This window comes from Carettochelys insculpta, chromosome 3 (genome assembly GCF_033958435.1).
Source record: "Carettochelys insculpta isolate YL-2023 chromosome 3, ASM3395843v1, whole genome shotgun sequence".
NCBI classification, from domain to species: Eukaryota; Metazoa; Chordata; order Testudines; family Carettochelyidae; genus Carettochelys; species Carettochelys insculpta.
In genome coordinates, this window is record NC_134139.1 from 105,522,122 (window position 1) to 105,531,406 (window position 9,285).

Here is a 9,285-nt window from a genome sequence, read left to right on the forward strand (position 1 = left end):
TCTCCACCCTACGTACTCCTTGGCACGTGGTCAAGGAGGTGAAGGCTGCTTTGCTGCCTGCTGCTTGTGTTTACCTTAGCTAGGTCCTGCAAGACGGTTCACCCCGCCCCCTTCTAACCCCTGGCCCTCCAGATCTCTCTGTAGGCCCCTGGCCCCATGAGCCCCCGCAATCTCCTCCCCCTCACCATCCCAGTTGGCTGCATGCCTTGCAGCTGGTCCCCTTCTGAACTGTGCCAAGACGTCATCTGTACATGCTCAAGCTTCAAACACTCCATTTCTCTACTCTCACGTCCTGCCCTGATCACAAGTGGCAGGACCTCCTACCACCTGCGGGGGGTGGGGAGCCCTGGTGGACCAGCCTCTACTCCATCCTCATCCCGTGGCCCACCAGAGACATCAGCTGGAGGATTCTCCATAGGGGTGTGAGCATGAGTGTGTACCTGGTGCGGTTCACCCACCTCCTAGACACATGGTCTTTTTGTGGCATGAGGAAGACCCTGGCACACATCTATCTAGAGTGCGCCAGGCTGCAGCCCCTCTTCTAGCTCCTCCAGAACCTCCTGCTGAGGTTCTGACTGCACTTTCCCCCCACACCTTCTGATCTTGGCATAGGCTATCTGTGGCCCCAGTAAGTCATGGGACCTCCTTGTCAGCCTCCTTCTGGCAATGGTTAAGGCAGCCATTTACAACACCAAGGAGGCTGGCCTAGGGGGAGACCTGTGACTGTGGGGACTATTTCCATTCTACCCTCCGCTCATGAATCCGGGCAGAGTTCCTCGGGACGGCATCTACTGGGTTCCTCAATGCCTTCGGGGAGCAGTGGGCACTGTCCGGGGTTCTCTGCCTGGCATTCCCCTCTGGTTCCCTCATTTTGACCCTTTGACCTCCACACCCATCCCTGTTTTCTTTTTAGTTGTCCCCTGTAATCATTTGGGACCCTTTTTGTTTTAGTGGATCCCCCTCTTGAGGGGAACCTTTTAGTCAAGGGCGGGCTGCACCTGCACATTCCCTTGCTTGCCAATATGGCCCAGGATATCTGCTTTCCATTAGCATGTAGCAGTCAGCTGGTCTGGGTCTGTCACTAAATATAAATATATACCAATCATCTCTATAAATATGTAAATAATACATTATATACATTTATACCAATAAATCTGTCCCTCATTGCAACACAACATCCCAAAGTACAGCCTGCCACAATGATACTGTGGGGAGAGGGAAAAAAAACCTTATTTGCAAAGGAAGTTCCTACTACTGTGAAATGTGACGTACATAAAAAAGTACAGCTCTGATCCACCACTGCCTTACTCCAGTGATGGTGTGGCACCATTAAAATCCATGGCATTGACTGCTGTAGAAGTGTAGAATGACCACCTTGGTGCACAATTTCTTCTTGCTCTCCTAGCTGGGGGTACCAGTTAACTCAATCTAGTGGCTTAGTGGCTGCAGCCAGGTCCCCTGGTATGGCATTGTAGTTGTGCTTTGTTGAGTAACTTATATCCACAGGCACTTTCTAGACATATATCGTCATAATGATTTTATTGCATTTCTCCTTTTAGAGAGGATACAAGTAAATATTCCATCCTGCATCTGACTCATTGCAAGTGAAGCAAACAGTAGTTCAGTAACAGACTATGCATGATCCTCTGTATAGAGGGTATGAATGGGCCAGGTGGTGACAGAAGGAAGGAGAGAATACCTCTAGTACTGGAGCTGCCGAGCATTGGGTTATGTGGCCCTGTGTTTCCCCCTCCTTCCCGCCACCCCACTCTTGGAGTCCATCATGTAGGAGGTATGCCGAGCCAGGAAGGACAGCCCTAGTGCTGAGTGCTACAGCCATTCTTGGTTACTGAGCAGACCAGTGACAGCTCCATAAAATGCAGAGACACTTTGCTGAATTCACAATGCTTTTCCATCGCTGGGCAGGATCGCTAATTAATTTTGGTGCAAGACAGTTTCCAATGACCATTCTTTGGAATGTCTGTAATGACAATTCTTGAACAGATAAATGAGATGACACATCAGCCTCACCTTGAGAATTGAAGTGTTTTGGATCCCACATTTTGACGTCATTTGAGGTGAATGCAGTGAATTGTGATCCTCGGACACAGGTCTCGAAGAGGCTATTTTGGTAGTTTAGGGTTTCCAGAGAGCCACACGCCATTTCTGCCTCTAAGCTGAGGACTGGGAGTAGATGTGATGTAGAACTCCTACAGTGGAGTTTAGTATCCAATGGCTGCATTTTGAATAGACAAAACACAACCGAGATTTGTATATGTAAGACCTCGGGCTTTTTTCTTGGGCATAGGCAGAGCGCTCTGGAAGGCCTTCAGACCCCTATAATGTTTCTATTTTTTTCCTTTGGAGGACAAGAAGTCTGAAAGAGTTTTGTAATTGTCCTGGTATGACATTCACTGAGAACAGTCCAGACTGATAAAAATCTTCAGAGCCTCTCTGGAGAGTTTTATCATTATTATTATTAATAATAGGACTACCTGAGATGTTTCTGAGACTATGATGCAGACTGCTAATCTTTACCTTTCAAAGAAACTTTTCAAGGGGCAGGAATGTAGATTTTCATTTAGCAGGAATCTGAAACATTGAATATTATAGTTTGGCGGAGGAAGGGTTCCAACTTCTGACCTAGCTCAACATATAGTTAGTTCCAGCCAAAGCTACTAATTTTTGCAAGGAAATCAAATAAGCACAATGTCCTTTGGACTTCTTCCAACAATGCTAACGAGAAGAAGATGCACTACAAAAATGAGCCAATAGAACTAATGGAGATTTTGAAAACCAAACTTCAGGAATTAGTTTGTTTGTGGTGAACCAAGCTGGGAAATAAACTTCATGTTCAGGCAGTTAGAAAGGGTAGTTTCATGCCACTGAGAGGACGGTACAGTTAAATTTTTCATGTGAAATGTGACACTGAAGAAATGTTTCACAAATTCAGCCATAAGATTTTGGTTAGAAACAAAAATGGGAAAAAATCGCTTAGACATTAAAACATTTTATTTAATCATTTTCAAAACAAAATATTTTGTTAAATTTCCTGTAATTTTATTTTTGGAATAAAAATTGTGAAAAAAGCTTGAAATTGAAACCAAACACTACGTTAATGGTCAGATGGAAAGATTAGGTCAGTCTTAACTGATTTTTGATTTTGTTTTTACTTTTCAAGTTGTAAAAATGTGGAAAAATTTTTATTTGACCTGAAATTATTTTTTTCAGTACTGCCAGCAAACCAGCAAGTGAAATCAAGTGTTTCATAAATGTAAATGAAGCAATGAAAAGCAAGACTACTACACAGAAAGGTCAGAAAGAGATAGAGAGAAAATAGCCTCTGCCCTGTGAGCTAAGGTGCTAAATCTCTGCCAAGGAACTAGAAAAGGGGAAGCAAGTAAGCAGAACAGCTTGGTATTAGAAATATCTAGTATCAACCAGCTTTGGGGAATAATGTAGTGAGATGTAGGAATTTAACAGGTGGTTAGGTTGACAAGGGTGCCGTATCTACTCAGAAGTAAAATTCTCTGGAGCCCAAGCTCAACATAAGTTATGCAAATTGCATTGTGCAAATTTTTTAACTTATTCCGAGGCATCTTATTTGGAACCCGATGCAAGCTACACTGCACCCGAGTTCAAAGTAGGTGCTTAATTCGAACTTTCCAGTGATCTTTGTACAATGAGGGTTACCAAGAATGAAACAGTGTTCTCAACATAGCCCTGCTATTTTGAGCGTGGCATGTGGACATGTGGTTTCTATTTTAGGCTACAGATGTACCCTGAAATAGAAGCAATAATGTAGCCTTAACCTTGGAGTTTTGTGACTTAGACCGTGCAGAGCTTATAGCAGGGGCCAAAGGTCTGATCCTGCAAATACTTGCAGAAATGCTTAATTTCAGGCATATACATACTTCCATTGATGGCAAGGAGACTACTTGTATACTTAATGTTAAGCATGTTTGTAAGTTTTTTCAGGCTCATGGCCTAGGTTGTTTTAGATGTTTACAGATCACCAGCACATTGTTGTATATGATTTGTATGTGTGTGTTTTTTTCCCTAGTGACCTCTTGATCTCTCTTCTCTACTACTATTTCATGTGATTACACGCCGTATTTTTCAGTTTTCCTATTGCACAGAATAACCTCACTTTAGATATTATGTGGGAAAAGGTTCCTAATTTTGGCTTAGAACCCCTGAGAAAAAAATGTCAATTTCCTCTTCCTTAAACTTTTTTCACCTGAAGGAAGCTAAAAAACAGATGTAAGGAATATGGAAAAGGATAATAACCAGACAATTGCATTCTAGCTTTCAATAGGGCGACCATATTTGAACTTTCAAAAGAAGAGGACTTGCCTAAGAGGGAGTGTATCTGTATCAGTATCTGCAAACTAATGTTGTATTAACGTGTTATAGTACATCTAGTACATCAATACAAGGTGAGTTGAAGTAGATACTGATACAGAAACACTCCCTCTAAGGGAGTGTCCTCTTTTTTGAAAGTTCAAATATGGTAATCCTAGCTTTCAAAACTGCATATTACAGCCAGTTGTACGTGAGTTTAATAGAAAGCATAACAAAAGGTCCAAACAAGCAGCATGATCTTTCATGGCTCAGGGTCTACATTCCTGGCACTTGAAATAAAAAATTCTCTAGGTGAGATTTTTTGATGCTGACTAGAAACTCGAAGTGCAATTTGCACTAAAGTTCATGTGTATAGGGTAGCCAAATCCCATGGGCGTCTGTCCATTTAGAAAAGTGCCCCTTGTGTCAAATGTGACTGCAACTGAGGTAAAGCAGTTCAGCAACAGCTGCTGCACAGCTGGTTTGGAACTCTGTTGGCCAGCTGGTGTCTTGCCCTGACAATTCCAAACAGGTGGCTTTCTAACATGACACAGCCTGCTGGAGCCCAAGAGGCATCTGTGGGAAGGAAGATACAGTGTAACAATAACATTACAGGTGAGGTCCCTTGATTATGGAGAGGGCCACCCAGTGGCCTTGCTTTTCTGTCTGTTATGTGCATTCCTTGACTATCTGTAAAATGGTTTCTTCACTCTTTGTCTCCTTCACTCCATGGAACCAAGAGGGATGTCCTATGGTTAACATAGACTGCGCACCTCTGCCCTACTGCCGGGGTCTCCCTGAGTGTCCCTCCTGCCAAGCCCCCTCTGGTAAGGCAGGACAGGGAGTGAAGGCACAGCAGATGGGCACTAGGCAGTGAGAGAACCAGGAAATCAGCATACGTTAATTATTGATGGAATCAGTATTAAGTTACGCCAGGAATCCTCACAAGCTAGAAGGGGGAACAATGCGGCAGAAAATGGATGTTTTCCAGGTCCTAGTTATCTACAGGTTAAATGAGTCACTCGGGCTCACACAGCAAATCTGTCCTGATTTTCAGTTGCCTGGTTTAAACCACTACAGAACTCCAAGCTCCTGTGCTCATCAGCCCCTTTCCCTACGCACCCATAGGGGTGCATCCATGCAAGGGTTACCATGCAATTAGATTAAAAGGGAAACCATGTGTTTCTTATGACCCCACCCTCACAACTGCTATTTAATGGTCTTGTTTCCCTTCCTTTTGCTGAAGTGGTGGGGAAGGTCTGCTTCCAAATGAGCAGTGCACATGCATTGTATCTGTATCTGAATTGTAGGAAAGGATTAAAGCTCCAGTGCTGTGGTGTGAGGAGAAAGCTGCCGTAGGCGTGCAGACGAATAGGAAGTTAGTTGGTTAGCAGCCGAACATTAGGAGGAAGCATTGAGCAGGAGTGGGGAGACAGTGGGAAAGAAATTCTATGGCTGGAAGGACAACACTAATGCTCATTCTTGCAGCTGGTGTAGACAGTTTGAACTTCCTCTGGGCTGAAGCTCTCCTGTCATCTATCCTGTGCTGTTATTAAAACAAGCAGCCTGTAAATATTCCAGCAACTCTAACTTGCACACTGAGCTCCCGTCCCCTCCATGTTCTCCTCATTTTCTATTAACGTCAGATCATCTGCACTGCCCTCCTCCTGGCATGCACATATGGACCATCCTAGGTGGGATCAGTTGTCATTACATTTGTTAAACCTGTTCTTCCATCCAACTGTTTCTCATTTAACCCATTTTGACACCTCCTGAAGCCCTCTCCTCACTGTACAACAAATCATTGCAAGGGAAATGCAGCAACCAATCATTTCTATCCAATTTCATTTCAACTAACCTGTTCCAACTAATCTCATGGGCTACAGTATGAGACTGCGTGGAAAGGCATGTGTGTGCGCTAGTACTGTATGACCAGCTAACTGGGGAATGCTTAGATCTAGTAAATAGTGGCACTTGTACAAAATACATCAAGTGCATGGTCATAGAGAGCTCTTGTGATAAGGACTTATTGAAATTTGGACCATGCATTTGCAATTATGGTTTGGGAATGCTAGAAAATGAAAAATCAGTCATCATGTAAGAAACCCTGGGGATAAGTGACTGTTAAGAGGCTTGGAGGCTCAGTTCAGAGAAATGTGAGAGAGATCAGGTCAGTATTCTATGGCAGCTGGGCGTAGTGGAACAGGCAATAAATAAGATGCCAGGAAACTTAAGATCTGTTAGCCAGACTGTTCCTATCCTGCTGTGTGATATTGAGCAAGTCACTTCATAATCTGGGCCTCTGTTGTCCCTTCCACCTGCTTGATTATCTCTTTGGGCACGTAGCTCTCTGGGGCAGCGACTGTCTCTAACTATGGCCAGGTCTACACTAGACCTTAAAGTTGATCATAGATACACAATTCCAGCTACAGCAACTGCATAGCTTGAATTGATGTAGCTACAATTGACTTATCTGGCTCTCCCCACTGAGTTTCTCCCACTGATCTCCCTTACTCCTCATGAGAATGAGGAGTACCAGGGTTGGCTGTCAAACCCTGATAGTTCAATTTCATGTGTCTCCACTGGGTGAGCGAAACTGAACCCTGGAAAATCGACCATAAGTGGGTTGATCTCGCGGGTAGTATAGATGTACCTTATGTATTTGTACAGCACCTAGCACTTTGGGCCTCCAGGTACAACTGCCAGACAAATAGGAATTCTAGCCAGAGTATTTATAGGCCTCATCTTTCTACCCATCTGCCTTTTCCTTTCTTTTTGCCCCTGTGCTTAAGACAGAATATGAGCTGGATTTACACTATTTTAGAATTTCTTCTTCTACCACAGGCAATATAAGTACAAGAGACAATGAGAAAAGAATGCACAATATCAAAGACAAACATAGGAAAGAAAATAACAGTGGGATCTCCAGATTGAACTGCAACTTGCCGAGGAAGGTATTTGCCTCCTGGCAAAGAAGGAGTACTAAGAGAATTAGGTTCAAATTTGGCACAACTTCATGGGAGTTACCTAAGGGATGAATTTGGCCCGTTTTGCTTTTTGAATTGGAAAAGATACAGCGTGGCTGGAGCATTAATATATTATCTCAAATCTGTGTTTCTTTTCTCCAACCTGTTAGTTATCAGCTTTGCATGCCTGATTCTCATTGGCACTAACAGTATGTCTACACTGTAATCATAGTGTGTGACTGCATCTGAGGTGAACATATCTGAGGTACCTTTACTCTACCCACTTTGGTTAACAGTAGCAACGAAGTGGTGGCTGCAAGGCTTAGCTGCCAGAATAATTACATAAGAGTAATGGGTACCAATGTTACTTTTTTTTTTTTTTTTTGCAAAAAGGGGATTTTTGGCAAAACCGTTCCTCTTCAAAATAGTCTGTTTTTTCCCACAAAATTATTTCATGTTGAAAAATTTTAACCTGCCCTATGTAAAGCCATTATCCCCTCATGTCTGGGAAACTGAGGCACTGAGCATTTATGGTGACTTCAGGCTTGTTGACTCATGCAGTGCTGCAGCAGAACAGCTGTGCCACTGCAACGCTTTGTGAAGATGCTCCCTGTGCCACTAGGAGTGCCTCGCTCATCAGTGTAAGTGCTCCGCCTCCTTGAGTGGCGGTACCCATTTGACGGGAGAAGCCCTTTCATCAACACAGACTTTACGGCCCTCACCCTGAGCACTGGTGACTGTGGGCAGTGGCACATGGTGATCCCCCTGATTCCTCCATCTAGAAGCCAGTGTCTGATGTGCCAGTCACATTAGGGAGACCCTTGAGATAAGCACTGATCACCTACTCCTCTCCTGAACTCCAGTCACTCCTGTCCTGGCCCAGAGCCTGCATCCCTTTCCTAACTAATTCCCCAACGCTCCTCCTCAACCCTCTGCCATGTGCCACTGCCAGAGCCAGCTCCCTCATCCAGCCCTCGTATCCTATCCCCAGCCTAGAGCCCCCACCCAAACGCCCTTCCAGAGCACACACCATGTCTCCTTCCACACCCAAACTCCCTCCCAGAGCCTGCACCCCACAGCCCTTCCTACACCTAGCCTCCAGCATAGTGAGTGAAAGTGACTTAGGTTTGGGTAGAGTGAGCAACAGAGAGATGGGTTGGAATGAATAGGGAGCAGGGCCTTGGAGAAGGGGTGAGATGGGGCATGACCGCAAGGAAGTGACATAGTCAGGGTCTTTGGGTTTGCAGGATTAGACTGCTGGCACTCCTACCGGGTGGGCATATGGAAATCCTGGCCATGATGACACTTCATTGGGCATCCGCAGCAAAGGTGGCAGCTCGCTGGGCACCAGCCAGTGCAGTCAGAGCACCATTCAAATGTCAGGTAAACCACATCTGTGCAGCTGGCTCGTGTGTGTGTGTGTGTGTGGGTGGGTGGGTGGGTGGGCGGGGGAAGTGCCCATTGACTGTTCTGTCCTAGACCTGAAATTGCTAACAGTGGGCCTGGCTAGGCCTGAATAATGGCATTGCTCAGGGGTGTAAATTTGCAATCCCCCCCTGAGCGACATAATTATACTGACATGCGTGTAGTGTACACCAAGCCTTGCTGAGCATGACACAACAAATGGTGATACTAGGAAAAAATCTGAGGGCTCCTTTCTTTCAGACTCATGAAATTGACTGAGCTATGGTGCTGGCACACAGCAAAGCAACAGCAGAAGTTAGACCTCCACTGTGTCATGTGGCAGTGGCCCACAATGACAGTACAATTATCATGAGACTTTGTTGTCACTCCATTTACAAAGTCATGTTGTGTCACAAATGATTTGATTTTTACTGGGTGTTACCACCATATCCGTAGAAAAGTGGGTGTAGTGAAAAATGCAACTGAAATGCATTCTTTGTTCCTGGGTGGTAACTTTTATTTCCCCCTTTCTCTTTCAATTTCATTTCAACATCCATGTGCCTGTAATTCA